The sequence below is a fragment of the Macaca nemestrina genome, chromosome 16 (genome assembly GCF_043159975.1).
Source record: "Macaca nemestrina isolate mMacNem1 chromosome 16, mMacNem.hap1, whole genome shotgun sequence".
Lineage (NCBI taxonomy): Eukaryota > Metazoa > Chordata > Mammalia > Primates > Cercopithecidae > Macaca > Macaca nemestrina.
This window is the reverse complement of record NC_092140.1, coordinates 95961871-95989679: the sequence shown is the minus strand read 5'-3', so window position 1 is coordinate 95989679 and position 27809 is coordinate 95961871. Positions and strand designations below refer to the sequence as shown.

The 27809-nt window shown below is 44.4% G+C and overlaps 1 long non-coding RNA gene across 1 annotated transcript; it reads right to left on the bottom strand.

Moving 5' to 3' along the window:
* Window positions 1-18127: 18127 nt before the first annotated feature.
* Window positions 18128-27473, bottom strand: LOC139359139 (uncharacterized). Its single transcript, XR_011614924.1, has 3 exons — window positions 27397-27473; window positions 21581-21660; window positions 18128-18258 (listed from the first exon to the last, which is right to left on the bottom strand). It is a non-coding gene; the product is annotated as an uncharacterized lncRNA (long non-coding RNA).
* Between the last annotated feature and the right edge of the window lie 336 nt (window positions 27474-27809).

Genomic DNA, 27809 nt, shown 5'->3' with positions numbered 1-27809 from the left:
TGACCTCCCAACTATCTTTATAATCTAGCTGTCGCAACAATTTTGAACATGTACCATCAATAGTTATATTTATTTCTAAATTGTATGTATACTCTATTAAACATTTTAAAATTATAAATAGAAACCTAAACGGCCGGGTGCGGTGGCTCAAGCCTGTAATCCCAGCACTTTGGGAGGCCGAGACGGGCGGATCACAAGGTCAGGAGATCGAGACCATCCTGGTTAACACGGTGAAACCCCGTCTCTACTAAAAAATACAAAAAACTAGCCGGGCGAGGTGGCAGGCGCCTGTAGTCCCAGCTACTCGGGAGGCTGAGGCAGGAGAATGGCGTAAACCCGGGAGGCGGAGCTTGCAGTGAGCTGAGATCTGGCCACTGCACTCCAGCCTGGGCAACAGAGCTAGACACCGACTCAGGAAAAAAAAAAAAAAAAAGAAACCTAAAAGATGAGATTTTAAAAAATGAATATAAATTAACGTTCTAATACTTTCTTCCTGAATCTCTAAGGATTGATTTGGCACTTTAGTGATCACCGCTCTAGAATGTCAGGATAACCTTTTGGCAAAAAGTAACAGCAGAATCAAAGGAATTAAAAGGAGGGTGCAGGATATTTTTGTGGAACTTAGGCAAGGGAGCATAAGGAGGTGACAATGACAATAATGATGATAATGACAATGATGATAATGATAATTACTCATTTTTGAGCAACTAACATGATCACTTAGCCTTGAAAGCAACCATGTGAGGGTAGGACTATTATCCCTACTTTTCAGATTGGGAAACTGAGGGTCAACAGTCTCCTATCTGGTAAGTGGCAGAGCAGGGTTTTGAAACCAAAATCTGGGTTTTTCCATTGTCAGTTTTGGGCTTGGGCTACTGTATGGTTGTAAGAGCCATCTACTGAAACACAGAATTCAGGAAGAAGAGGGGGTTTGGAGAGAAGATGGTAAATTTTGTTTTGATGTTTGAGGTGCCCATGATGTATTCTGGTGAAGCTATCTAATACATAACTTAATATATGAAGCTGCAGAACCCAGGTCTGGCTGCAGAAAAAGGGTTGGAAAACTTTAACTTCTTAGCCCAAGTTGAAAACACTTATTTTGTTGTGAGCACCATGATGAAAAGGAGGAAGGGCCGGGTGCAGTGACTCATGCCTGTAATCTCAGAGCTTTGGGAGGCTGAGGCAGGAGGATTGCCTGAGCCCAGGAGGTCAAGGCTGCAGTAGCTATGATTGTGCCACTACACTCTACTACTTTGAAATTTTCTTCCAAAAAAATTATGATGAATGCAGAAATTACAAAGGACCCAGATAAATTTAGTAAGCCTGGGCAACAGAGCAAGACCCTGTCTCAAAATAAATAAATAATTCTAAAATCTTTTAAAAAGAAAAAAGAAAGGAGCAAGTGGAGAGGGAAACTAGAAGAGACAATGGGGGCAGGGGTGGGACAGTGGATAATGAATGGAGCGAGCTTCTCCATCAGCTAGGTGGGGACAAAATTGTGAGCACTACTGGGATTTGGCTGGCCAGGAGGAGGGACAGAAATCACACAGCCCTGGACTTGAATGCCAGCTCCATCTCCTTCTAGCTACAAAATCATGGAAAAGGTAATGAAGTAATGAACCTCGTTGCCTCTGTTTCCTCTTCTGTAAAATGAGAATAATAATATATCTCCATCTGATAGAAATGTTATGCTGAAATGAGAAATGGTGTAAAGTGCATATCTGTGTTTGGCCCATAGAAATAACTCAATGTTTGTTAACTATAATTAGCTAACTCTCATTAAAACTGGTATCGTTCTCTGAGCCAGCAACAAAGCAGGTAAGGATTCGTGCAAGTGGAGGTGACCTCATAGCAGAGGAGCCTAAGAGCTCAAAGGAATCGTTAGCTGACGACTTTAACTTTTGGGCCAAGTCAGGGGCAAAGTCAAGAACTAAGAATGAGAGGAGCAAAGGCAGGGTGGGGGCTTGAGGAGAAGGCACAGATCCTTATGAACTACACTGGGGATTAAGACAGGAAATGAATTAGGTTCACCCGAAAGGACCTCCAAGTAACAATAACAGCATTAATCAATATGCTGTCTACAAAGCACACTCAGAAGAGCAAAGTTAGAGAATTAACACTTCCTAATTTCAAGACTTACTATAAAGCTACTGTAATCAAGACTGTGTGGTACAGTATTGCCATAAAGACAGACACAAATACCAGTGGAACAGAATTAAAAGTCCAGAAATAAACTCATACACCTAGGGACAACTGATATATGACAAAGATATGAAAGCAATTCATCAGCGAAGGAATAGTCTTTTTCAACAAATGGCACTGAAACCATTGAACATCCATACGTTAAAAAAAAAAAAAGAACTTTGATTCATTCCTTGTATCATATACAAAAATTAACTCAAAATAGACCACAGACCTAAATGTAAAACTGAAAACCATCACATTTTTATAGAAAACATAGGAGAAAATCTTGGTGGTGTTGGGTTAGATCAGGATTTCTTAGAAACTATCCCAAAAGCCCAAACAATAAAAGAAAGATTGATAACTTGACTTCATCGAAATTAAAAACTTCTGCCCTTTGAAAGACACTATCAAGAGAATGAAAACACAAGGCATAGACTGGAGGAAATATTAGCAAAGTATGTATGTGATAAAGGTCTTGTATCCAGAATACATACCGACCTCTCAAAACTATAATAAGACAATAAATAAGCCAATGAAAACAATAAGTAAAAGCCTTTAAGCAGATACTTCATTAAAAAAACATGCATGGATAGCAATGATGCTCAACATCATTAGGGAAATGCAAATTAGCATCGCAAGGATGTGCCACTACACATCTATTTGAATGACTAAAGTCAAAAAGACCAGTTACCAAGTATTGTCAAGGATGGAGAAGAGCTGGAACTCTCACACACAGCTGGGGGTCATGCAAAATGGTATAGCCATTTTGGAAAAGTTTGATTCTTAAAAAGTTAAACATACACCTCGCTGGGCGCGGTGGCTCATCCTATAATTCCAGCACTTTGAGAGGCTGAGGCAGGCAGATCACCTGAGATCAGGATTCAAGAATGGCCTGGCCAACATGGCAAAACCCCACCTCTACTTGTGGTGGTGCGCACCTGTAGTCCCAGCTACTCAGGAGGCTGAGGCAGGAGAATCACTTGAACCCAGGAGGCAGAGGTTGCAGTGAGCCAAGATCAAGCCACTGCACTCCAGCCTGGGTGAAAGAGTGAGACTCCATCTAAAAAAAATAAAATAAAAAATTAAACATACACCTACCACATGATCCAGCCATTTCACTTCTAGTTATTTTCTCAAAAGGAAGAAAACCATATGTCCATACATTGAAAGACTTGCACAAGAATGCTTACAATAACTTATTCATAATCTCACAAAACCGTAAGAAGCCTTTAAGGGGTGGCTTCATAAGCATATGTGATGAAGGACAGGTGAGCCCCAAAACTGGGGCTTAGCCCTGGTTTTCCCAGGAAAGAATTCAAGGGCGAGCTGGCGATTTTAGACAGCAATCTTGTACTGAACAGTACTGCTCCTTGCAGAGCAGGGCTAACTAATAGACAGTGCATCTAGAGTTGGCAACAAATGAGCTGTTGGCAACTATATTTCTACCCACTTACACTTTCAATTACATGCAAATTAAGGGACAGTTAAAGCAAATTGAAAGGCAGGTTATTTAGAACTTTCTAGGAAAGGGATGGTAACTTCTGGGTCATTGTCATGGCATTTGTAAACTGTCATGGCATTGGTGGAAGTGTCTTAGGCTAATGAGTAATGACGACAGCTAGGGATGGCTTTTGTTGTAATTTGTTGGTCCCTGCCGGTTTCTTCACTTTTTCCTGCCTGAGACTGGGAAATAAATCCTGCCGGTCTCCTACCTCAGATGGATAAACTGGGTTTATCTATGCTGTGGAATACTACTCAGCAATGAAAAGGAATGAACTACTGATACACACAACCACCTGGATGAATCTCCAGAGAATTATGCAAGGTAAAAGAGTGCATACTGTATGGTTCCATTTACAAGACTCTAGAAATGGAAAATTAATCTATAGGGACTGAAAGCAGTTTCCGTGGTGGACTGGGAAATAGGGGAAGGGACAGAGGAATTACAAAAGGCATGAGGAATCTTTTGGAGATGATGAACAGATATGTCTATTGTCATTGTGGTGATGGTTTCATGAGCATAGGTATATGTCAAAATTGATCACATTGTACTGCAGACTGGGTGGTTCACACAACAGACACTTTGAGATGGCATCTCACTCTGTTGCCCAGGCTGGAGTGCAGTGGTGTGATCTCGGCTCACTGCAACCTCCGCCTCCCGGGTTCAAGCAATTCTCCTGCCTCAGCCTCCCAAGCAGCTGGGATTACAGGCACCTCCACCACACACGGCTAATTTTTGTATTTTTAGTAGAGACGGGGTTTCACCATGTTGGCCAAGCTGGTCTCCTGACCTCAAGTGATCTGCCCACCTCAGCCTCCCAAGGTGCTGAGATTACAGATGTGAGCCACCGTGCCCGGCCTACAACAGACGCTTATCACCCCACAATTCTGCAGGCTGAAGTCTGAGACCAAGGTGTTGGCAGGGTTCGTTTCTCCTGCAGCCTCGCTCCTGGAGTTGTAGATGCCCTGTGTCTTCACGTGGTCTTGCCTCTGGGCATGTCTGTGTCCTAATCTCCTCTTCTTATGAGGACACAAGTCAGATTGGATTAAGGCCTGCCTTCATAATCTAATTTTAGCTTAATCACCTTTTTAAAGATCCTGTCTCCAAATATATAGTAGTTACATGCTGAGGTATTAGGGGTTAGGGCTTCAATACATGAATTTCAAAGGAGAACAATTTCGCCCATAACAAGCGGTGGTTTCTGCTTATATCACAGCACTTACTTGCCACACAGTTAATTGAGATGTAGCCGAATTTCCTTAGGATATTCTGGTTATGTGAATTACGTGACTAATAGAAGAGAGATTTTCTTTAACTAGCAGTTCTACTAAACTACCAAAAGCTATAGCTGAACACCTTTAATAACACACATATAGACAGGGCACGGTGGCTCACGCCTGTAATGCCAGCACTTTGGGAGGCCGAGGTGGACGGATCACCTGAGGTCGGGAGTTTGAGACCAGACTGGCCAACATGGTGAAACCCTGTCTCTACTAAAAATACAAAAAAAAAAAAAAAAAAAAAATGAGCTGAGTGTGGTGGTGTGCACCTTATAATCCCAGCTACTCGGGAGCAGATGAATTGCTTAAACCTGGAGGCAGAGGTTGCAGTGAGCTGAGATCACACCACTCCACTCCAGCCTGGGTGACAGAGTGAGACTCTGTCTCAAAAAATACATAAATAATTTTAAAAAATAAAAAACACAGACAAATTAAACAGGCAGAAGGCAACATGATTTTGGCGGGGGGAAGTGTAGGAAAGAATGGGGCTGGAGACATAAAAAAAGGCCTGAAAGTTATTCTTTCATTGGCCGGGCGCCGTGGCTCAAGCCTGTAATCCCAGCACTTTGGGAGGCCGAGATGGGCGGATCACGAGGTCAGGAGATCGAGACCATCCTGGCTAACACGGTGAAATCCCGTCTCTTCTAAAAATACAAAAATTAGCCGGGCGTGGTGGCGGGCGCCTGTAATCCCAGCTACTCGGGAGGCTGAGGCAGGAGAACGGCGTGAACCCGGGAGGCGGAGCTTGCAGTGAGCTGAGATCCGGCCACTGCACTCCAGCCTGGGCGACAGAGCGAGACTCCGTCTCAAAAAAAAAAAAAAAAAAAGTTATTCTTTCGTCATAGGCAATAGGCACGGAGAAGAGCTACATGTCAAAAAGCAGCTTTTTCTTTATCCTGTGGTCTGGTTTTACCATCAGGCTACTTGGATGGACCCAAATGAGGACATTGTCTAGTCTGGTCGAGGGCCATCTGTTGGTCCTCACTGACCGAGACCTCCCACCCCCCACAGGACAATCATTGCTTTGCGACTTAAACAGAAGGCAGGTTTTGGGCGGAGTGCCTTCCTTGCCGCGGGACCACACCAGCAGCTGCTGCCTTTGTGAGTGCTTTCCGGTTAGTGCCAAGGGCAGGAAATTTAAGCCAGAGTCAGGCAGGCGGGGCACCAGGTGTGGAGGGAAGCAGGGCTTATCTGACAACCGTCTGCGTAAGGACCGATGGCGGCCTTTGCAAGCCCCAAGTTGCTACTTCAAACATTAACTTGTGTTTTTATTCAGAGAGTCTACTAAAGCTCAACGTAGAATTGGTATGTGCTTTTAAATACCAGGACACTCCTAATGTGCCTGTGATGAAAGCTTCCTCTTTGGGGTGAAACCTTTGGACTTGTAGGTGGAATAGGGGAATTTGGGGAAGAAGCAAGTCTCCTCACTTGGGCTGGAGCTGAGCAGTTTGTGAACTGATACTGCTGGGAGACACACATTATCCTTTTGGCAGGACTTGAACTTACACGAGCAACCAGAGAATTATGACTTTAGGGACTCTCATTTTATTAATCATTATTATGTTGGCCATTTATTACATATCTACTATGTGCCAATCACTGTTCTAGGCAGTTAATATACATACATATGATATATATGTACCATCTTAAAGAGTAGATAATAATATTCTTCATTTTACAATCAAGAAAATGAGGATCAGGGAAATGCCTTGCCCAGAAACACACAAATAGCAAGGCTCGACTCAGACCTAGATTTGTCTGATTTCAAAGCCTATTCTCCTTTCTCCCACTTCTTGCTTTTCTGAAAGAATGCCCTAAAATATATTTTGGACCTGTATACTTGGGTTTTGTTATTTGAAGTTATCTTTATATGTCTATTTAGATTGTAAGGTTCTCCATAGGAAAAGATTGGGTTTTTTCTTGAGACAGTCTCACCTTGTCACCCAGGCTGGAGTGCAGTGGGCACTGCAACCTCTGCCTCCCGGGTTCAAGCGATTCTCCTGCCTCAGCCTCCGGAGTAGCTGGGACTTCAGGCACCTATCACCACGCCCAGCTAATTTTTGTATTTTTAGTAGAGACAGGGTTTCACCATGTTGGTCAGGCTGGTCTCGAACTCTTGACCTCAGATGATCCACCTGCCTCGGCCTCTCAAAGTGCTAGGATAACAGGCATAAGCCACCACGCCCGGCCAAGGTTAGGTCTTTTTCTGGCTTTTTCTTACCAGAATGTACACATTTTTACATCAAAAGTGTTACTTGAAAGTGTGGGCCGGGCGCGGTGGCTCAAGCCTGTAATCCCAGCACTTTGGGAGGCCGAGACGGGCGGATCACAAGGTCAGGAGATCGAGACCATCCTGGCTAACACGGTGAAACCCCGTCTCTACTAAAAAAAAATACAAAAACCTAGCCGGGCGAGGTGGCGGGCGTTTGTAGTCCCAGCTACTCGGGAGGCTGAGGCAGGAGAATGGCGTGAACCCGGGAGGCGGAGCTTGCAGTGAGCTGAGATCCGGCCACTGCACTCCAGTCTGGGCAACAAAGCGAGACTCTGTCTCAACAAAAAAAAAAAAAAAAAAAAAAGAAAGTGTGCACCTGACTTAAGACTATTGTAACAGCATCAAGCTCCTGGTTTTGACATATATTGTTATATAAGATGACATCATGGGGGAAGCTGGAGAAAGGGCACATGAAGACTCTCTGCAACTTATTTTTGCAATTTCTTGTGCATTTTAACCTATTTATAGCTGGGCACGGTAGCTCATGCCTGTAATCCCAGCACTTTGGGAGGCCGAGGTGGGTAGATCACCTAAAGTCAGGAGTTTGAGACCAGACTGGCCAACATAATGAAACTCCATCTCTACTAAAAATACAAAAGTTAGCTGGGCGTGGTGGCAAAATAAATAAATAAATAAATAAATAAATAATAAAAGGTGTTTTTTTTTTTTTCTTTTTTGGTTGGTTGGTTTTCTTTTGTTTTGTTTTTGAGATGGAGTCTCGCTGTGTCACCCAGGCTGGAGTGTGCAGTGGTGCATCTCGGCTCACTGCAACCCCTGTCTCCCAGGATCAAGCAATTCTCCTGCCTCAGCTTCCCGAGTAGCCGGGACTACAGGCGCCTGCCACCACGCGTGGCTAATTTTTGTATTTTTAGTAGAGACAGGGTTTCACCATGTTGGCCAACCTGGTCTTGAACTCCTGACCTCCGGTGATCCGCCCCCCGCCCGGCCTCCCAAAGTGCTGGGATTACAGGCTTGAGCCACTGTGCCCGGCCAAAGTGGTTTTTAAAAGTGTATTTGATGATGATAATAAGGAGCACTGTGGCAATATAGAACCAACAGAGTTAGGCAAGTTGAGTCCTGGGTTCTATCGCTGCTCTGCCAATAACTAGCTGTGTGGCCTTTACAGGTCCCTTGTCCACCTGACGCCTAGCAAAGTCAAGGTGGCATCCACATTCCACTGTACAGTCGAGTTATGATTTCTGTAATTTCAAAAAAAATGCATTTTAGACGTCCACTTTAGGATGCAAGAATGAATACACACACCTAATGTAGTTCCTCCCAAAACACACTAAAGTTACAGTATAGAAATTTTCTACAAGACATATCCCACAAAAATAGGCGGGACAGGAGACAGTAGCAACAAAGGAGTAAAATCTAGGCAGCTTCTGTAAGTGATGAATGAGGAAAACACAAATTAACAGGCCTGGAGTTGGTGGCTGATAAAGCTTAGGATAAACCTATTCACTACAGAATCTTCACAAAGCTCAGGTACCTGGTACCTAACAGTACCAGACACCTCTGGAAATGGAGGTTCAAAGAGTGTGGTGGAAATAAGGACTGGGTGGCGACCCCAGAGACACAAGTCTGGAGATTCCTTCCCTGGCTGTTTGTCACCTGGAAGCTGCTTTGTTTCCACCCCTTCATAGTTACACATCTCACTCTCTTACGAGTGCAAAACAGAAGTATCTGGACTTGGGAAGCTGAAAGCACCGTGTCAAAACCAAGAAGATTAAATGACTGTATGCACAATGGATGCTGAGTGATGAGACCCCCAGGCCCTCTTCCCCCAGCTTAGCTCCCAGAGCACTGATGGCCAGATCTTAAGCATCCAGGCAGGAGACTACAATTCTGCTCCAGAGAATCTGACCAGCTCAAGAGAAATCATCAGGAGATACTGAAATTAGGTTTGTTCAACAAATGGTCCCGCCAGCCAGCTGAGCCTGCAGTGAAGCTCACAGGCAGTAAACCGTGCCTTGAGCTCCAAGCTTCCTGTTAGCTTTTTGCTTCTCAATTCTTTTTCATGAAGATACAGACGAAACAAACCGAAGAAAAAGACAAACTGGAGTGTATGCAGGGAGAAGAAAACTTCCTCCAAAATAATTAATATCCTCAGAGAGATGACAAAAGATCCATGCAAAAAGGAAAGAAAGAAAAAAAAAAACCCACACAGAGAACAGCAACAGCTGGAAGAGCTCTTGAGAATTAAAAACAGGAGCATACAGATGACAAATTAAACAGAGAGGCTGGAAAATCAAGTTGATGGGAAGTATCCCAGAAGCTAGAGCAAAAAGACAAAGAGCTATAAAATGAAAGAGAAAAGGACAGGATGAGTCCAGGAAGCCTGACATTAAATAATAGAAGGAGTTTCAGGAAGAGAGAAAAGAGAAATCGTGGGAAACCCATCAACAAAATTCATCAAGAAGTTTGCCCAGAACAGAAGGACGTGAATTTCCAGAATAAAAAGCCCACCAAGTGCCCAACACAATAGATGAAAGTAGAATCACACCAAGGAACATCAATGAGAAATGTCCAAAAAAAGAGAAAAATCCTACGGGTTTTTATAAAGAGAAAATAAGTCAATTAAAAGGATCGAGAAACACACTGACTTCAGACATCTAAAAGCAAACAGAGGCTGGGTGCAGTGGCTCACGCCTTTGCACTTAACACTTTGGGAGGCCGAGGCAGAGGATCTCTTGAGCCCAGGAGTTCAAGACCAGCTTGGGTAACATAGTGAGACCCTATCTCCCTATCTCTACAAAAAAAAAAAAAAAAAAAGAAAGGAAAGCTGAGTGTGGTGTTGCATGCATGTTGTTCTGGCTACTCAGGAGGCTGAGGTGGGAGGGTCAATTGAACCCAGGAGGTGAAGGCTGCAGTGAGCCATGATCACACTATTGCACTCCAGCCTGGGTGACAGAGGGAGACCCTGTCTCAAAAAAAATAAAATAAAATAAAAAATGAGTAAATATTAAAAAAAATAAATTTTTTAAAAACTAAAGAAAGAAAAAGAAAAGCAAACAGGCAATGGATAGAGGTTCCAATTCTGGGCAGGAGGGCAAACACACACTCCGGCTGGGCTCTCCCAGCTGCACTTATAAAACCTGGACAGAATGTAATCCAGCATTTTGGGAGGGCAAGGCAAACGATCACTTGAGATCGGGAGTTTGACACGTGGGCAACATAGCAAGATCGTGTCTCTATAAACATTTTTTAAAATTTTAAATTAAAAAAAAAAGGAAAGTAAATAGTCTTTCTTCCTCCCTTCCTTCCTCCCTTCCTTCCTTCCTTCCTTCCTTCCTTCCTTCCTTCCTTCCTTCCTTCCTTCCTTCCTTCCTCTCTCCTTCTTTCCTTCTTCTCTTTCCTTCTTTCCTTCTTTCTTTCTCTTTCTTTCCTTCCTTCTTTCCTTTTCTTTTCTTTTCTTTTTTCTTTTTCGACAGAATCTCACGCTGTGAGCCACCATGCCCAGCCAGTACACAGTATTTCTGAGAAGTAAATAGTCGCAGGGAGATTGAGGAAGAGGAGAATCCAAAGTGCCACCAAAGCAGCAGTGCATGTCTCACTTTTTCCACTGAAATACTCTAGGCCGGCCGGGCAAGGTGGCTCACTCCTGTAATCCTAGCGCTTTGGGAGGCCGAGGTGGGTAGATCAACTGCAGCCGGGAGTTCGAGACCAGCCTGACCAACATGGTGAAGCCCCATCTCTACTAAAAATACAAAATTATCTGGGTATAGTGGTGCATGCCTGTAATCTCAGCTGCTCTGGAGGCTGAGGCAGGAGAATCGCTTGAACCTGGGAGGCAGAGGTTACAGTGAGCCGAGATTGCACCACTGCACTCCAGCCTGGACAACAGAGCGAAACTCCGTGTCAAAAACAACAACAACAACAACAACAACAAAACAACTCTAGGCCTAACTCAAGGCACTATGACAGAATGGCAGCAATAACCTGAAGTGCCTAAAAAATGGAATATTATTTAGCAATAAAAAAGAACAAATTGGCCAGGCACAGTAATCCCACCTGTAATCCCAGGTCTTTGTAATCCCAGCACTTTGGGAGACCAAGGCAGGCAGATCACTTGAAGTCAGGAGTTCAAGACCAGCCTGGCCAACATGGCGAAACCCCGTGTCCACTAAAAATACAAAAATTAGCTGGGTGTGGTGCCTGGTGCCTGTAATCCCAGCTACTAGGGAGGCTGAGACAGGCTAATCACTTGAATCCTGGAGGCAGAGGTTGGAGAGCTGACATTGCACCACTGCACTCCAGCCTGTGTGACAAGAGCATGACTGTGTCTCAAAAAAAAAAAAAGAAGAAGAAGAGAAGAAGAAGAAGAAGGAGGAGGAGGAGGAGAGGAGGAGGAGGAGGAGAAGGGGAGGAGGAGGAGGAAGAAATCAACAGAGAAACTCAAACAGAGGGATATTCTACAACATAACAAACTGGTTTTCTTCAATAGTGACAAAATAATGAACGACAAGGAAAAACTGAGGAACTGTTGTAGATTGAAGAGACTAAATGCACTGTGGGACCCTCGCTTGGATCTTGAAACAGAAAAAGACTTCGTAGGAAAACTGGTGAACTCCAAGTAAACCTGTAGTCTAGTTAGTCATACTGTACCACAGTTGCTTTCTTGGCTTTGATCATTGTGCTATAGTGCTGACATTCTGTAAGATGTAAACCTTAGGGGAAGCTGAGCGAGGGATATATAAACAGCCTCTCTAGTGTTTTTACTTTTCGGTAAGTCTAAAGTTATTTCAAAACAAAAAGTTTTTCAAAGACACATACTATGTTAAAATAAGTCATCTTATATTCTTATTCTAAGGTTTATATAGTAAACTTCTAAGGTTTATACAGGAATGACGTGGACTTATGTTAAAATAAGTCATCTTATATTCTTATTCTAAGGTTTATACAGTAAACTTCTAAGGTTTATACAGGAATGACGTGGACTTGTAAACGACCCAGAGCTCGATCCTACTGGGCAACTGTGAGCTGGTGCCTGGGCCAGCGGCCTGGCTGACACTTCTTGTTCATTTCTCTGCCTCAGCCAGTAGGTTTGGCTAGAATTCCAAGGCCTTGGACTTTGCTGGACTAGAAAAGGAAAGAGGAAAGGGAAGTAAATCGCCACAGGGGTCAAACTTGCTTTCCTGCGCTCTTCTGAGCTGCTCTTGGCTCCTAGTCTGCGGAGTTAAAACCTCTAAGGAAGCCACTCTTTTATCATCTCCAAAAGATTACAGGATCATATAGTCTGGGCTGGAACTATACCATCTATTTATGCCCTCGGAATTTTAGGAACAAGACCCATGTTTACAAATGTGAGCTGACATGTCACATTTGTGGAGAAATAACGAAGGAGCTGCCAGGCGGCAGCAAGATTCTTCATGTTCAGAAGCTCCTCCGCGTAAAAGCAGGTTAAGTCCTGAAAGATCGTTCTGAAGTGCACTGTTTGTTCGTTCAGTTGCCTAGGAAGGGTTTAAGCTTGCAGCCCTCAGATTTCTTTCCACCAAACAGGCGTGTTTTAAATTCGTGCACATGCTCCTCCTCTGAACTGGTGAAGGCACTCTCAAACATGTTTTCCCCTAACACAACCATTTTTTTTCTACATTGAAAATTCCACTGGGACAGATAACATCTGCAAGTATTGTAAGAATCTCCTTAGCAGCTTCACGTCCACCACTCCACTTTGAAGTCAGGCAAATTCAAAGGAGCCTTGTATAGAGGAAATATCCATGGCGTGAGGCAAACATTGCATCACTCCCAGGCTCGAAGTCTTCGAGCAAACAGTTGGCATCTCCTGGACAGGGCTGGTAGACTCTGTGGATGCCTTGCTGTCAAGCCACGGCACTTTAAATCCTTTGGGGTTTGTCTACTGCGTTTTCTATCCACTGCTGATTATTGTTGACTACAGAGGTTAAGGCAGCTTTTATATATCACACAATACATAAAAGGTCTTTTAGAACCTTTCCTAATGTTAAATGACTTAGTCCATACACAAGGGCAGCATTCGTTATTTTGTCACTGTTTTCTATTAAAACAACAACAACAACAACAAACTATCGCTCATTTGTCATTGAATACATTAATAAACCCTTTCATGGGCATGATGGAGTTGAATGTGTTTGTAAAACACCTCAGCACCCTGTACTAGCAAAGCAAGCACACCTTAGGCCAAGAACCCTGATTGAGTCCTTGGTGGTGACTGACCTTTCTCAGGAAAGTGCAGCTTTGTTGACAATCATGGACGTTCTCAAGGAGATGGGGTCTGTACTTCCTATAAAAAGCAAGGAGGCCAGGTGCGGTGGCTCATGCCTGTAATCCCAGCACTTTGGGAGGCCAAGGCAGGAGGATCACTTGAGGCCAGGAGTTCCAGACCAGCCTGGCCACCATGGTGAAACCCCATCTCTACCAAAAATACAAAAATTAGCTGGGCATGATGGTGCTCACCTATAATCCCAGCTACTTGGGAGGCTGAGGCAGGGGAACTGCTTGAACCTGGGAGGCAGAGGTGGCAGTGAGCCAGGATCATGCCACTGCACTCCAGCCTGAGCAACAGAGTGAGACCCTGTCTCAAAAAAAAAAAAAGAAAAAAAGCAAGGAGATTCTAAAGTTGATTTGTAGTACACTGTCTCCAGATCAACAAACCAGGAGGTTGGCAAAGTTATCTGAAGAATTTGGGCAGAAAGATATTTATCTGTATCACTAAAAATAAAACACAAAAAACCAGCCAGGTGCTGTGGCTCACGCCTGTAATCCCAGCACTTTGGGAGGCCAAGGCGGATGAATTGTTTGAATCCAGGAGTTCAAACAGACTGGGCAACATGGCGAAACCCCATCTCTACTAAAAATGCAAAAATTCAACTGGGCATGGTGATGCACGCCTGTAGTCCCAGTTACTCAGGAGCCTGAGGAGGGAGGATCACCGTGCCTGTAGTCCCAGGTACTCAGGAGTCTGAGGAGGGAGGATCACTTGAACCCGGGAGGCAGAGGTTGCAATGAGCCATGATCACGCCACTGCACTCCAGCCTGGGTGACAGAGGGAGACTCTTTCTCAAAAAATAAAAATAAGAAAAATAAGAAATCAAAGATTTGTTCAGAAATTTGTAAAGTAGGATACGCTGGTTAAGCACTTACTATGTATCAAGTGCTTAACCAGTGTAACCTATTTTACATTGTGTAACCAATGCATGCATTGTCATTTAAATGTCAATAGTGTTGAGGTTGAAAAATTCTGAGCTAAAAAAATCAGTAATGCTCATCAGTCCTCGTCCACAGCCCGGCCCGGGATGAAGCATGGTGGACACTAGTCATGAGACAGTATCAGATGGGTTAGCTCTTCTGGGAGGAGAGATGCTGCTGCTTGCACTTGGACTTTTTCCATCCAGCTAATTAACACATTTACGGATTGCCTGAACTGACAGCCTCCTTTCCCCCGACAAACAGCATGCTAATAAGCCTTTCCAAAATCCAAATATTGTCCTGACAAACTATGGGAGTGATTGATTCAGCAAGGTGAGTGTTTCTGCTGTGCATGGGGCAAAGGCGCAGGACCTACTCTAGAGGCAGGCAATGGGGTGGCATGCCCAGAGTGAAGCATGGCATTAGTAAGGGCAAGGGGGCATGGGCAGAGAAAGGCAGGAGAGATCATTACCATCCAACGGGGAGGAGCGGAACTTTAAAACTGGTCAGGGAATCCTGTTGGCTTCACCCGCTGATTATTTTAGCAAGCAATGAGATCATGGTCTGCAAGAACAGAGCTAAAGAGCTGGGAGCTATAACCAGATACTGCCGCAAATAAAGTCAGCTCCAGTATAGAAAGGAACACAAGGCATGGGCTGCATTGGATTCACCCAGGGTTCAAGGTCAGAGTTGCGCCATGAAGGCACCAGTGGAGTTGGGGGAAGGCAGACACACCTGGTTTTGAACTCCAGCTTTGAAACACTTCCACCATGTGCAGGCAGAAAACACTTTCTCTGAGACTTCATTTCTCATCTGTAGAGCCGGAGTAGTAATAAGAGTCACTATGCAGGGCCGTCCTGAGAAGCAAAGGGTGTGATGTGTGTGATCCAGCGCTTGGATAGGGGGCTGTGCACAAAATTGGTCTGGAACAAGAGCCAAGTGGTCCCTCCTGCTCCCCTCCTCCCTTTCCTTGCATATGGTTTTCCTGGGTGCCTGGCTGCCAGAGGAACTGCTCCCGGGGCTGAGTCCTGCGATCCCAATAGAGGCTTTTTATTAAGTAGAATTTACACTGACAACTCGTTCCATCCAACATGTCCAGAGAGCAAACTCACCTCAAACAAGCATACTTAACTTTTCTAGAGCCCAGAAAATCACTTTTTGAAATACTTATTATGAACCTGGGGTCCCTAGAGGCAGATTTACCATGAAGTTAATGAAAATGAAACTTCAGGCTTCTCACTTCACCCACCCCCACACGGAGGCTCAAGCCAGGGCCCCAGCAGCCTGTGCATATGGTCACTCACGTTATAAACTCTGCAATGGTAAGATGCTTAGTTGCTTCAGATCGCTGCCTCTTTCCACCTTGACTTCCATTTGGCCACATTTCCTCTCCTTTTGCGTGGCTTTGGAATGACCCTGGGCATTTTGGGGACCTAGCTAAAGAATCCAAGTTAGAGCTACCTTTAATTTTGGGTTGATTACGATATACTGATACAGTCAATTTCTTTCTTTCTTCTGAGACAGGGTATTGCTCTATCACTGGACTGAATGCAGCGGTGTGATCAGGGCTCACTGCAGCCTAGACCTCCTGGGTGTAAGCAATCCTCCTGCCTCAGTCTCCCAAGTAGCTGGGACTATAGGCATGTACCACCACACCCAACTACTTTTTAGATTTTTTTTGTAGAGATGGGGTTTTGCCATGCTGCCCAAGCTGGTCTCAAACTCCTGGGTTCAATCAATCTGCCCACCTCTGTCTCCCAAAGTGCTGGGATGACAGGCACGAGCCACTGCACCTGGTTGATGCAGTCACTTTCGTATCGCCAAGCTACTGCTTAGAAAAGGTTTCCAGGGACATTCCTACGTACCGACTCAGCTGGCATGGAGTTGCGAAGGCTCAGACTCAAGCATCGTATCATGATATGTGCATGTCCCCAGAGCAAGGGAGGGAGCAAGATGTGAAACAGGGTCCTACACGAGTCTGGGCAAAGCTTTCCAAACATCAAAGTTGTACAATTGTAGATACACTTAAACGGATCACTGGTCAAGATAAAAGTTCTCACCTTTCAGGAACGTAAGAGGCCATCAATGAGTATCTGCCCCAAAATGTGGGATGGAAAGCATTTTAGAGTTATGTTAGTCAGTTAATTATATGTTTTTCTAAATTTAGTGATACTTTAATACCTAATTTTGTATGTATAAGTTAATATTCTCTTCCTTCCAAATTGCATAAGCTTCAGGACCTACGAAACCTAGATTCACCCCTTTGGCTCACATACTCTTATTTTAGCTTATTTAGCTTTTTAAAAAATTATTATTAATTAAAACTTATTTTAGCTTTTTTTTTTTTTTTTTTTTTTTTTTTTGAGATAGAGTTCCACTCTGTCACACAGGCTAGAGTGCAGTGGCGCAATCTCAGCTCACTGCAACCTCTGCCGGTTGGAGCAATTCTCTTGCCTCAACCTCCCGAGTAGCTAGGATTACAGGCACACACCACCATGCCCGGATAATTTTTTTGTATTTTTAGTAGAGACGGGGCTTCACCATGTTGGCCAGACTGGTCTTGAACTCCTGATCTCAGCCTCCCAAAGTGCTGGGATTACAGGCGTATTTTAGCTTTTTGAAGAGGGTAAGATGCAGAAAAAGGTGAAGAGGGAGAAAACCAAACTTCCTAACTAAATTTCATGAAACAGTTATATTTCAGTGACACAGTGAAATTCTTTGTATGTTTGTTCTTTCTGAAAAGAGCTAAATGAAATAGGATTAAAACTCCAGACTACACCAGTAGATTTTCTTGTAAGGCTGCATCTGTACTGCAGTGTTTGGGTAAAGTACTTTCTGTGCAATGTGAAATAAAACATACCTAGATTTTAAAAAAATGCTGTCAACTTTCTGCTAAAGCCTTTTATCTGTACTTTACCTTCCCCTTCCCTCCAGCAGATTCCAGATTCTTCATTGACACCCACTATTGTCACTTCCACACTAAATTAAACAAACTCAGTTCGATCATTGCAGTTTTTGAAAGCACGAAGTAACACTATACAAGTTAGAGAAAGTGAAATAACTTCTTTCTAAATTCAAACGGCTGAACAAGGAAACATTCAGGTAGGCAGAGTCCTTACGGTTTCTGTTCTCACCACAGAAAAACCTAAAGGAGCCACATTCTGGATGTTGTTTATCGTGTTAACAAAAAGTCCAGACGGACCCCATGGCTCACAGTGCTTCTTCTCACCCCTCACCTCTCCCCAAACTCCATCAACCCAGAAGCATTAATTTCATAAGGAAGAGAAAATTTGGCTTTCTACTAAATTCAGCTCTGAATTCAGCCCTCCATTTCCCAAGGGCTAGGACCCACAGCCAAGTCAGCCTGCCCCTCCCTCTCGCTCCCAGGCCTGAGCTGGGGATGCTGCAGCCCAGGGCTCCTCCAGGTTTGGAAAAGGCGGCTACGCTGGGCAAGTTTGGAAAGTTCTGGGAGAAGAGCGAAAGGAGGGAATGTGTGTTGGCTCTTTTCCTTTGCTTGGAAAGCACTTAACAAGAATGACACCCTACCCCCACATCAAATGCCTTCTCTTGCAGTCCTGTTTGTTTTCTAAAAACTGAGTTCGTGTCTTTAAAGCTGGGATTTTCTCCCTGGTAGTAAGCATTGGCTAATGATTACCAGTCGACTTCTGCCTCTGAGTGCCATGTGACCTCGACACGTGACTTGGAGCCGGCTGTGGTTGTTACTTGTATTTGAATAAGAAGATCAAGCTTATATTGCAGTAAAATCCGGTGGGACTTGTCTGTGCAACGTGATTCCCCGGGCGGGTTACACAACGCGGCGTAGAGCATCGTCTTCCAGAGACTCAGGTTGTTTCCTAAGGTAAAACAAACATGATTTTATATTTTCCAAAGTGAAAGTCCATTTTCCCCCTGGAAAATGGCTGTTGATCCTGGAAAAAGATGAAGCCCAGATTCTCCAAACCCTGTTAGTCCCTTTGGTACAGTAAGGTAGAACTACTGCCCAGCACACAGAGAAGAAAACAGATCCAGTCTCCTTTTCAAATGAAGATTTAGGATTGACGTTACCTTTTACTATTTCCCCTTCTCCCTTCCTAAAAAGTCTTCAAGATATGCTGTTATCTACCTATAAAGAATTTACACTAAAAATGACATTTTTTAAATTTAAAATTTAAATGGCATGTTCACTTTGTGATTTTTTTCTCCTTAGAGTTCTACAACATTAAGAGTTAAATTTTTATTCTCCACATACCCTGTAAAAGAGACGTCAAAAGTCCTTTTGTAGGTGGGAAGAGCTGGATGTCCCCTTCAGGTTGGGAGGTATGTGTGCACATATATATGCAAATATATGCAGATTTGCCCCAAGAGGGCTTTTCCACGACCAAGAAGGTGACATCTTTACCATGCATGTTTTAATCCCCCCACCCCAATGCTGAAGAAGCCCTGCTGTAATTTGCTTTCTTCTGCCTCTAAGGGTGATGACTCAATTACAGAGGCAAGACCAGGGAGGAACAATAGCTTTGGTTATCTATAATGAGCGGTCCAATAACCATCAAACCAGTGAGTTCTCTCAGCCCAAGGCTGGGGCCTCTGTGTGGAACCGCAAAGGGCACTTTTCTCTCTTTCTTTTTTTTTTTTTAACTTTTATTTTAGGTTCAAGGGTACATGTGCAGGTTTGTTATCCAGGCCAACTCATGTCACGGGGGTTTGTTGTACAGATTATTTAGTCACCCAGGTACTAAGCCTAGGACCAATTAAACATTAACTCTCCATTTTCCACTCCCCTACTCCCTGGTAACCACCGTTCCGCTGTTGTCTCTAGACACCTCATATAAGTAGAGTCACATAGTATTTTTCCTTATATGACTGACTTATTTCACTTAACATAATGTGTTAAAGGTTCATCCATGTTGAAGCATGTGTCAGAATATCCTTTTTTTCTTAAGGCTGGATAATATTCTATTGTATGTAAACCACATTTTATCTATTCACCCATCCATGGACACTTGGGTTGCATCTACCTTTTGGCCATTGTGAAGGATGCTGCTGTGAACCTGGGCATACAATTATCTGCGTGAGTTCCTTTCAATTATTTCCTTTCAAGAGAAGTCATGCTTTCAATTATTTTGGATAAATATCCAGAAGTAGGATTGGTGGATATTTGGTAATTCTGTTTCATTTTTTTGAGGACCCACCATACTGCTTTCCATAGAGGCTGTGCCATTTGTTTTTTCTAGAGATGGGGTCTCCCTCTGTAGCTCAGGCTGGAGTGCAGCGGTGAAATCACAGCTCACTGTCACCTCGAACTCCCGGGCTCAAGGAATCCACCCACCTCAGCCTCTCCCCGAGAAGCTAGGGCTACAAGTGCATGCCATCACACTTGGCAAAAAAAATAAAAGATGATTTGCAGAGATGGGTCTCACCATCTTGCCCGGGCTGATCTGAAACTCCTGGACTCAAGCAATCCCACCTGAGACTCCCAAAGTGCTGGGATTATAGACATGAGCCACCATGTCCAGCTGAGGCTGTGCCATTCTAACACTCCTGGTGGCTCAGGTCTTTGTAAGAGGTGAGCCCGAAAAAGACATAAATTTTAATTATTTAATTTTCTAAAGACTTGCTGATGCTGGACACGGTACCTTGTTTCTACCTTAGACTCTCCTTCTACAGAGGGAAGATGGCGGTTACTATCTCTCTCAGGAAAATAAGGAACTATGGCAAGTGTTGTTGAGATAGGCTGGGAGAAATTTAGTTCAAAATATGGTATACATCCGGGCATGGTGGCTCACGCCTATAATCCCAGCACTTTCAGAGACCAAGGCAGATGGATCACCTGAGGTCAGAAGTCCGAGACCAGCCTGGCCAATATGGTGAAACCCCATCTCTCCTAAAAAAAAAAAAAAAAAAAAAAAAAAAGCTGTGTGTGGTGGTGCACAGCTGAGGCAGGAGAACTTGAACCCAGGAGGCAGAGGTTGCAGTGAACCGAGATCGCGCCACTGCACTCCAGCCTGGGTGACAGAGTGAGACTCCATCTCAAAAAAAAAAAAAAAAAAAAAAAAACAGTATACCCTCATCCTAATCATCCTAAGTTTTGGGGTCAGAGACTGTGCTGTCACTTCCTCTAGCATGAACTGTGTCCCTCCTTCCAATGCATAGGTCAGGGTTAGGGATGGCCATGGGGCCACTTTTGGGGGACTAAATTCTGATATCTGAATTGCTCATTAGACGTGAATGTCAAGGACCTTCTCTGAGGCAATGCTGCTTTTATAAAATACCATCCTTAGCCAGCAGACATATCTTGCCTGCGTTTCTGACTTCTGTTTCAACTCACCATCTTCCTTTTCCTTTGGTGTGGGCTACAGGTCTAGAAAGAAGAGGAACCATTGAATGTCTGTCAAAATCCAGCCAAGATTTCACTAAGAATATGCAGGCTGCATCCTTTCTATCAGTCTCCCCCTTCCCGACCTCCTGGCCAGCACTGACTCAGGATAGCAGAGGCTCTGCCAATTTCAGGGCATGCTTTTGCTCTCTGTTCACAGACACACGTTAGGCCCTGTCAAAGCAGGGGAGGCCCCACACCTCTCTCTCACGAGGCACATAAGCAGTATTGGCATGCTGTCCTTTGGAAGGTTGCCCACAACTGTCCCTTGACCCTCTGGTACTTTGGACACGCTGGCTTTTGGGGCAGCACCTGCCAAAGTCTCTGGAGTGTCCTCCAAGGCTGACTGTGGAGAAACAGGGAAGGCGAAGGTGTTGGCGCTCAGGCTGGAACTGTGCAATGTTTTGATCAAAGTTCACAGAGTGATCACTCCAGAGTCGCTCTGCTGTGTTTTCAGTCATGCTGACAGCAGCGAAGTGGCCTCTACACAAAGGCTTCTCTTGGTGCAGGATCCGAAACAGGGCTGGAGGGGGAGAACTCCTTGGTGCCAACTTACGAGGTTTCTAAGAAAAAGATCACACCCATATCTCCCAACAAAGGTTCAACTCTTGTTTCCGAAGCATCTGCTGCTAAATTAATTAGTCCTTAGTGGCCAGGAGAGAAGGGCCTTTGGTCATTGCAGCCATGTGGGTAATGCCCCACTGTTCCCACTCTCCCAGCCCCACCAAGGTAATGCCCTACTACCCCCACTCTCCCAACCCCACCAGGCCCCAGGGTTTGGCCTCTTGGAGGTGACTTACCCCTCTGGAGTGAGGCTGCACGAGGGGAGGGCCCCCTCTCTCTCAGTCACTCTTGTATCCCTGGCACCTGCAATCGTGCCCTGCAGAGAAGACATTCAATCAATATTTGTAGAATGAGTGAATCCATCACTGCAATCTTCTGTCCTGGGCTGGAGAATGGGCTTGCCTTCTCTTTAGAGGATAGGAACTGATGGCCTCAATGGAAAAGAGACAGATTCTATGTTGCCCAGGCTGGTCTCGCACTCCTGGGCTCAAGTGATCCTCCCACGTTGGCCTCCCAAAGTGTTGGGATTACAGGCATGAGCCACCGTGCCTGGCCTTCTCACCTATTAAGAAAGAGATTTTGCAGTAGGTTATAGGAAATTCTAGATGGAGTAGTGGCACAGGAGCTGGGCTTGATGTGACATGAAGGAAAAAGTTCCCAGGAAGCATGATAGGAGAAATGGAGACAGCAAGTTTCAGATGTGCTCTGCCTTGATTTTATGACAACGTACAATAGAATAGGGCATGTTACGAGAAACTATAAATAATATTCCACACTTTTTTTTTTCTTTTGAGACGGAGTTTTCACTCTTGTTGCCCAGGCTGGAGTGCAGTGGCGTGATCTCGGCTCACTGCAACCTCCGCCTCCAGGGTTCAAGTGATTCTCCTGCCTCAGCCTCCCAAGTAGCTGGGATTACAGGTGCACACCACTACGCCCAGCTAATTTTTTTGTATTTTTAGTAGAGATGGGGTGTCACCATGTTGGCCAGGCTGGTCTTAAACTCCTGACCTCAGGTGATCTGCCCACCTTGGCCTCCCAAAGTGCTGGGATTACAGGCATGAGCCACCTCGCCCAGCCAAGAATATTTCACACTTATATAAAGCATGTACTAAATAACTCTAAGTAAACAGGGTCCATAACTTGTTAGTTTGAATGCAGGGTAAAAATAAAATACAAATAAATAAAACAAAATAAATAAACAGGGTATTTTGAGTTGCTAGAAAAGAAAGAAAACCCTCATTTGGAAAAACCACAGGCCTCCTTGGAAGAAGTTAAGCTGGCAGTTAGGATGCGATCAAATTGTTGTCTGTATTAACAGCTGACAGGTGCTGTGAGTAATACTCTGATCAACCCATAAACCCAAAAGCAGATCAGATGTGGGAGAGTTCGCCTTCAGCTTCCCAGCAAACTTGTCTCCTGCTTCAACCGAGTCAGACCTGGGCTGAGCCTGCAATGAAGAGCCTCAGGTCAGAGTCCAAAAAGTCATTAGGAAAAACATACGAATGGTAAAGCCACAAATGAAGATACCACCTAACTTCTCCACCTAGCGCCTCATGTAATTGTCATGCTACAGGAAAGAGCGCTTGCTTACCTCTGACGTAAAATTTGTTGGGTGCGGTGGCTCATGCCTATGATCCCAACGCTTTGGGAGCCCAAGGTGGGCAGATCATGAGGTCAAGAGATGGAGACCATCCTGGCCAACATGGTGAAACCCTGTCTCTACTAAGAATACAAACATTAGCCAGGCATGGTGGTGGGCGCCTGTAGTCCCAGCTATTTGGGAGGCTGAGGCAGAAGAATCACTTGAACCCAGGAGGTGGAAGTTGCAGTGAGCCAAGATTGTGCCACAGAGCGAGAGTCCGTCTCAAAAAAAAAAAAAAAAAAAAAAACATGTACATATACTCAGAGAACAAGACAGGCTACTTTGATCCAAGACTATCTAGAAAAATTTCAGGCTGTGTGTAGCCCTTTTCATGGGCTCGCAGTTGATGACCACTGCAGCCTAATTGTGAAACTTACCCAGGTTCATATATTTTTGAGGGTACACGGGGTAGTGGTTCATCCAGCAAATCTAAATCCCAGTTGTTGCATTCAGTTCAATTCAAACCACACATTGAGTACCTAAATGTAAAATACTGAGCAGCGTGCTCTGAGGAATAGAAAAATGAAAAAGAGATGGCCTTGTCACTCACACGCTCAAATCATCAAGTCGTGGGGAGGCTGCCAGGCACAGGTACACAACTAACTCTAATTCAAGGCAGACAGCCCCAAGTGACACACAGAGGTATAAAAAGAAAATGCACTGGGAATGTGACGGTCTGAGGGATTCATTCCTGCAGGAGACAGGGGAGGAAATGGGAAGGGCTGCCCTCGTGCTGAGCGTGCTGAGCGCAGGGACTGGGGGAAATCAGCTTCATGATTAGTCACTGATAGCACCTGACCTACTGGGCTTTTGAGGGCAGTTTAAAGTATTTACACTTCATTTAGGCCCAGAAAGAAAATGAGTGCTCTCCGTCCAACACTGGAGGATAAAACTCCACAGCTGGAGAGCTTGGCTGAGGTCTCAAAAAGACGGGCCAAAACCCAGGCAAGAGAAGGATCGTGGCCTGAGCTCAGGTCCGTGCGCTGCCCGGGTTTCTACTCATCTCCGCAATCACAGACCTTTCAGGGGCTTTCCTCCACACTGCAAATGGACCTGTCCTTGAACAAACTAATGAATGCTAATGTGTTAGGAGAGGTTAATAGATTGTAGGCCTGCAAGCCCCTCGAGGCAGGTACTTGGATTTGATGGTAGAATTTCAGTGCACAGAGTGGTGAGGGAATCGTTTTAAGCAGTTTCTGTTCTCCTCTCATATGAAGGAGGCCATCTCCTTTGCTTGCATGGAGCGCTGTCTCCGAAGTGGAAAATTCTCCCAGCATGGCTGTGTCCTATGCAGCCACTAGCATAAAAGCATTCCTCCACCCCTTTAAAAAGCAGGCCAGCTGGGCACAGTGGCCTGCGCCTGCAGTCCCAGCTCCTTGAGAGGCTGAGACAGAAGAATCATTTGACTGCCCGAGTTTGAGAACTGCCTGGGCAACATAGTAAGACCCTTGTTAAAAAAAAAAAGTCAGGCGTACAATGTCGTTGGGGCACAGAGGCAGCCATGAAAAAATCTACAAATGAAAGCCCTCACACAGTTGGCCTAGCCCTATTCATGATCCCACTTCTTCAACGCAAGAGACTAGCACCTTTCTCCACTGCAGTCATGGCCAAGTTTAATGAGTTAGGAGCTACTTGGGGGCCGTTTTGACACCACCAGAGCTGACAGAGATGGTCACAGCACTGAAATATGGAGAATTTGAAGAATGTAGGACAAACTGGGAGAGCGATAATGACCATGTGACAGGGTAGCTGGCTTCAGATGTGGATTCAGAGCATTTCCAGCTCAGCTTGTTCCGGATCCTCAATATTCACCAAGTAATCTGACTTGACTTGTTTCCCAAATAGGCTCCTCTACCAGAAAGAATTATTTATTCATTGAACAAATATATTGATCCCCTACTATCAGCCAGAATGATTGAATATAGTTTAGTGGGAGGGGTAGATAAAGCCATGCTGGGAGGCCTCCATGTGGTCTGTGCTGTATTGGAGGGAAGCCCAGGGTGTGATGGGGTGCGGCACAGACGTCCCATCCAGAAGGTGGGTGAGGAAAGCTGCTCCTGGGAGATGACTGAATATTGAGGGAAGAATATATTAATATTATAATTCAGGAGATGAAGTGAAAGAAGGCATCCCAGAACAAGGGATCCATGTGGATGAAAGATTTGGAGGGTGAAGCAAAATAAAATGTCTCCTGCCTTAAATGAAGACATTGAATTTCCTTTGTGTCTTGAAGGTTTGGCTGCATGAGTTGGTTATCATCCCAGGACCACATCATCCATCCTAGAACCACTAAATCTCAAAGTTGCAGCCTAGAAGAAGTAGGAAACCAATCCTTGGAATTCCAAAATGTAGCCACGACTTGCCTTCGACCCCATCTGGAATAAAAAGGTGCAGGCGGCCTGGTATAGCTGCAAAGTAGGGAGTGGCCAGTGCTCGGGCGAGAAAGGACGGCTGAGGACCAACTTCAAAAGGCCCCCTGGGCCATGCCAGCAAGTTGCCACAGGTCTCCTAAGCACAGATGTGTCTGTTTAGCGACTTGTTCATTATCAACGTGATGCAGAAGGGCCGCGTTTAAGCCAAATAGACATTGTTGAAAGTGGTGATTTGCCAACCATTCTTGACCCCCACACTTACAGAACAGTGAATCAGGAGGCAGTTGGGGGAAGATACTAGTACTAAAACCCCTGGAAATGATAGATGGCTACCCCTCACCTCATTGGCTTTCATCTAAATTAATGGAAAATGGCTTCTCACTCCCACTGTCTCTTAAAATGACGCGTTTGCTCCCTTATGCACCTAAGGTTGGAATCCCAGATGGGGAAGTGATATATCTCAGGTCGTGTTCAAGGGAGGAACTTGCTTCTCAAGTCTCAACTCCAAGATAAACATGCTGCTACTGCCATGCACTTAGCTTCCAGAAACACAGCCATGAGGAAAATGCTTCATGCAATGCGACGCCAGAGGTATAATTAAACTTCAAAAGGGTATCAATTGCATCACATTCAGGAAAAATGTAGAAAAATAAAAGCGGTACTGAAAGAAACCCTAAAACACCCCACCACCTACATTTATCTTGGGGAGAAGGAAAATAAACTGAGGTGATCTCCTGGGGCACCAGGTTTGCTCAAGTAGGGCTTCCGTGAACGTTGCACTGGAAAAGGTAGTTTTTATGAGTGTGTCTTTTCCAAATCTAATCTTTACGAAAAGACCCATCCAGGATTTCAGTTCCATCATGCCTCCAGAGCAAAAGGGGTAACAGTTGTGAAGATAGTTTGAACCACTTAAAAATCAAACTATGTAATAATCACATGCTAATATGATCAATGGCTTTTTTTTTTTTTTTAGATCATGTTTGTTGGGAAAAGGTCAAGAGCAAGGGCTCTAGAGACAGATGACTTGTTTCAGATTGCCGCAGTCTTTTCTGCTCCCTGACCTTAGATAAATAAAACACCTAACCCTCTTGCAGCCTCAGTTTCACTGGCTGTAAAATAGAGGAGCTGTGGCAAGGCTGAAATGAGTCATTCCACAGAAAATTTGGGACTCATTGGCGCATACTCAATAGCCAATAAATATTAACTCTGTTGCGATGATTCCCATGGAGAGCCAGGGTTTCAGACTCGGTCTGGAACACACCAGTTTGCTTTGCAAAGACAAAGTCTGTCCCTTGGCTAAACTTTCTGCCCCTCACTTTGGCTAACACCTTCAAAAGCCATGTTTTTAAGGGCCCTTGTGAGAGGGTGCAGACGAATCAACTAGTAAAAAATCAAGAAAGTCAGTGGCACCTCGTCCACATATGTAAGATAGCACTTGTACTATGAAATTCTATGGATTTTAACGGAAGAGTCATGCCAGGGGAGTCTCGATTTTAAAGCTATTTAAATAAAACTGTGTCAAGCAGAGAAACGACAGATATTACCATTCAAAATTCTAGAAAGCACACTTTGCCGAAACTCCAGGTTACTAAAGATTAAATCGATATTATCTTTCTAAAGACAGAAATCCTAGGGAAAATGAACAAACACACCAAAAATTAAAAAAAAAATTTAAGCCTGCTTCTTTTATGCCTGTTGCCTGTCTGTAGCTGTCCAGGCTTGTTTAACATTTAAATGCTGTTTATTTAAAAAAAAAAAAAAAAAAAAAGCCAAATCAGGTTTCATAAACTGATCTGTGTGGCTTCTAAAATAACCCTTCAGTTTAAGAGTTTGCAGCTTGGATCCTGATCTTAAATTCTGCCACTCCAAATTATTATAATCTAGGCCAGGTGTGGTGGCTCATGCCTGTAATCCCAGCACTTTGGGAGGATGAGGTGGGCAGATCACAAGGTCAGGAGTTCGAGACCAGCTTAACCAATATGGTGAAAATCCATTTCTACTAAACATAGGAAAATTAACCGGGCGTGGTGGCACATACCTGTAATCCCAGCTGCACAGGAGGCTGAGGCAGGAGAATGGCTTGAACCTGGGAGGTGGGGGTTGCAGTGAGCCGAGATCACACCACTGTACTCCAGCCTGGGAGACAAAGCGAGACTGCGTCTCAAAGAATAAATAAATAAATAAATAAATAAATAAATAAATAAATAAATAAAATCTTTAAAATGTAAAGGAAGGGACAGAACCTTGTCCTTAGCTTTCTCTGGGCTCTCTTGTTTGGATGAAGTAAGACTCTATTTAATACCTTCAGAATTGGCTCTTGCCTTGAAGCAATAGACAAGTGTGTGCTGCTCTGTTCTATATATGGGAACAGTGAGTACGAATAGAAGGTTGAAGATTTGCTTTGAAGCTCAATGGTTCCAGTGCAAAGCCTCTCCCAAACACTGGAGCAGC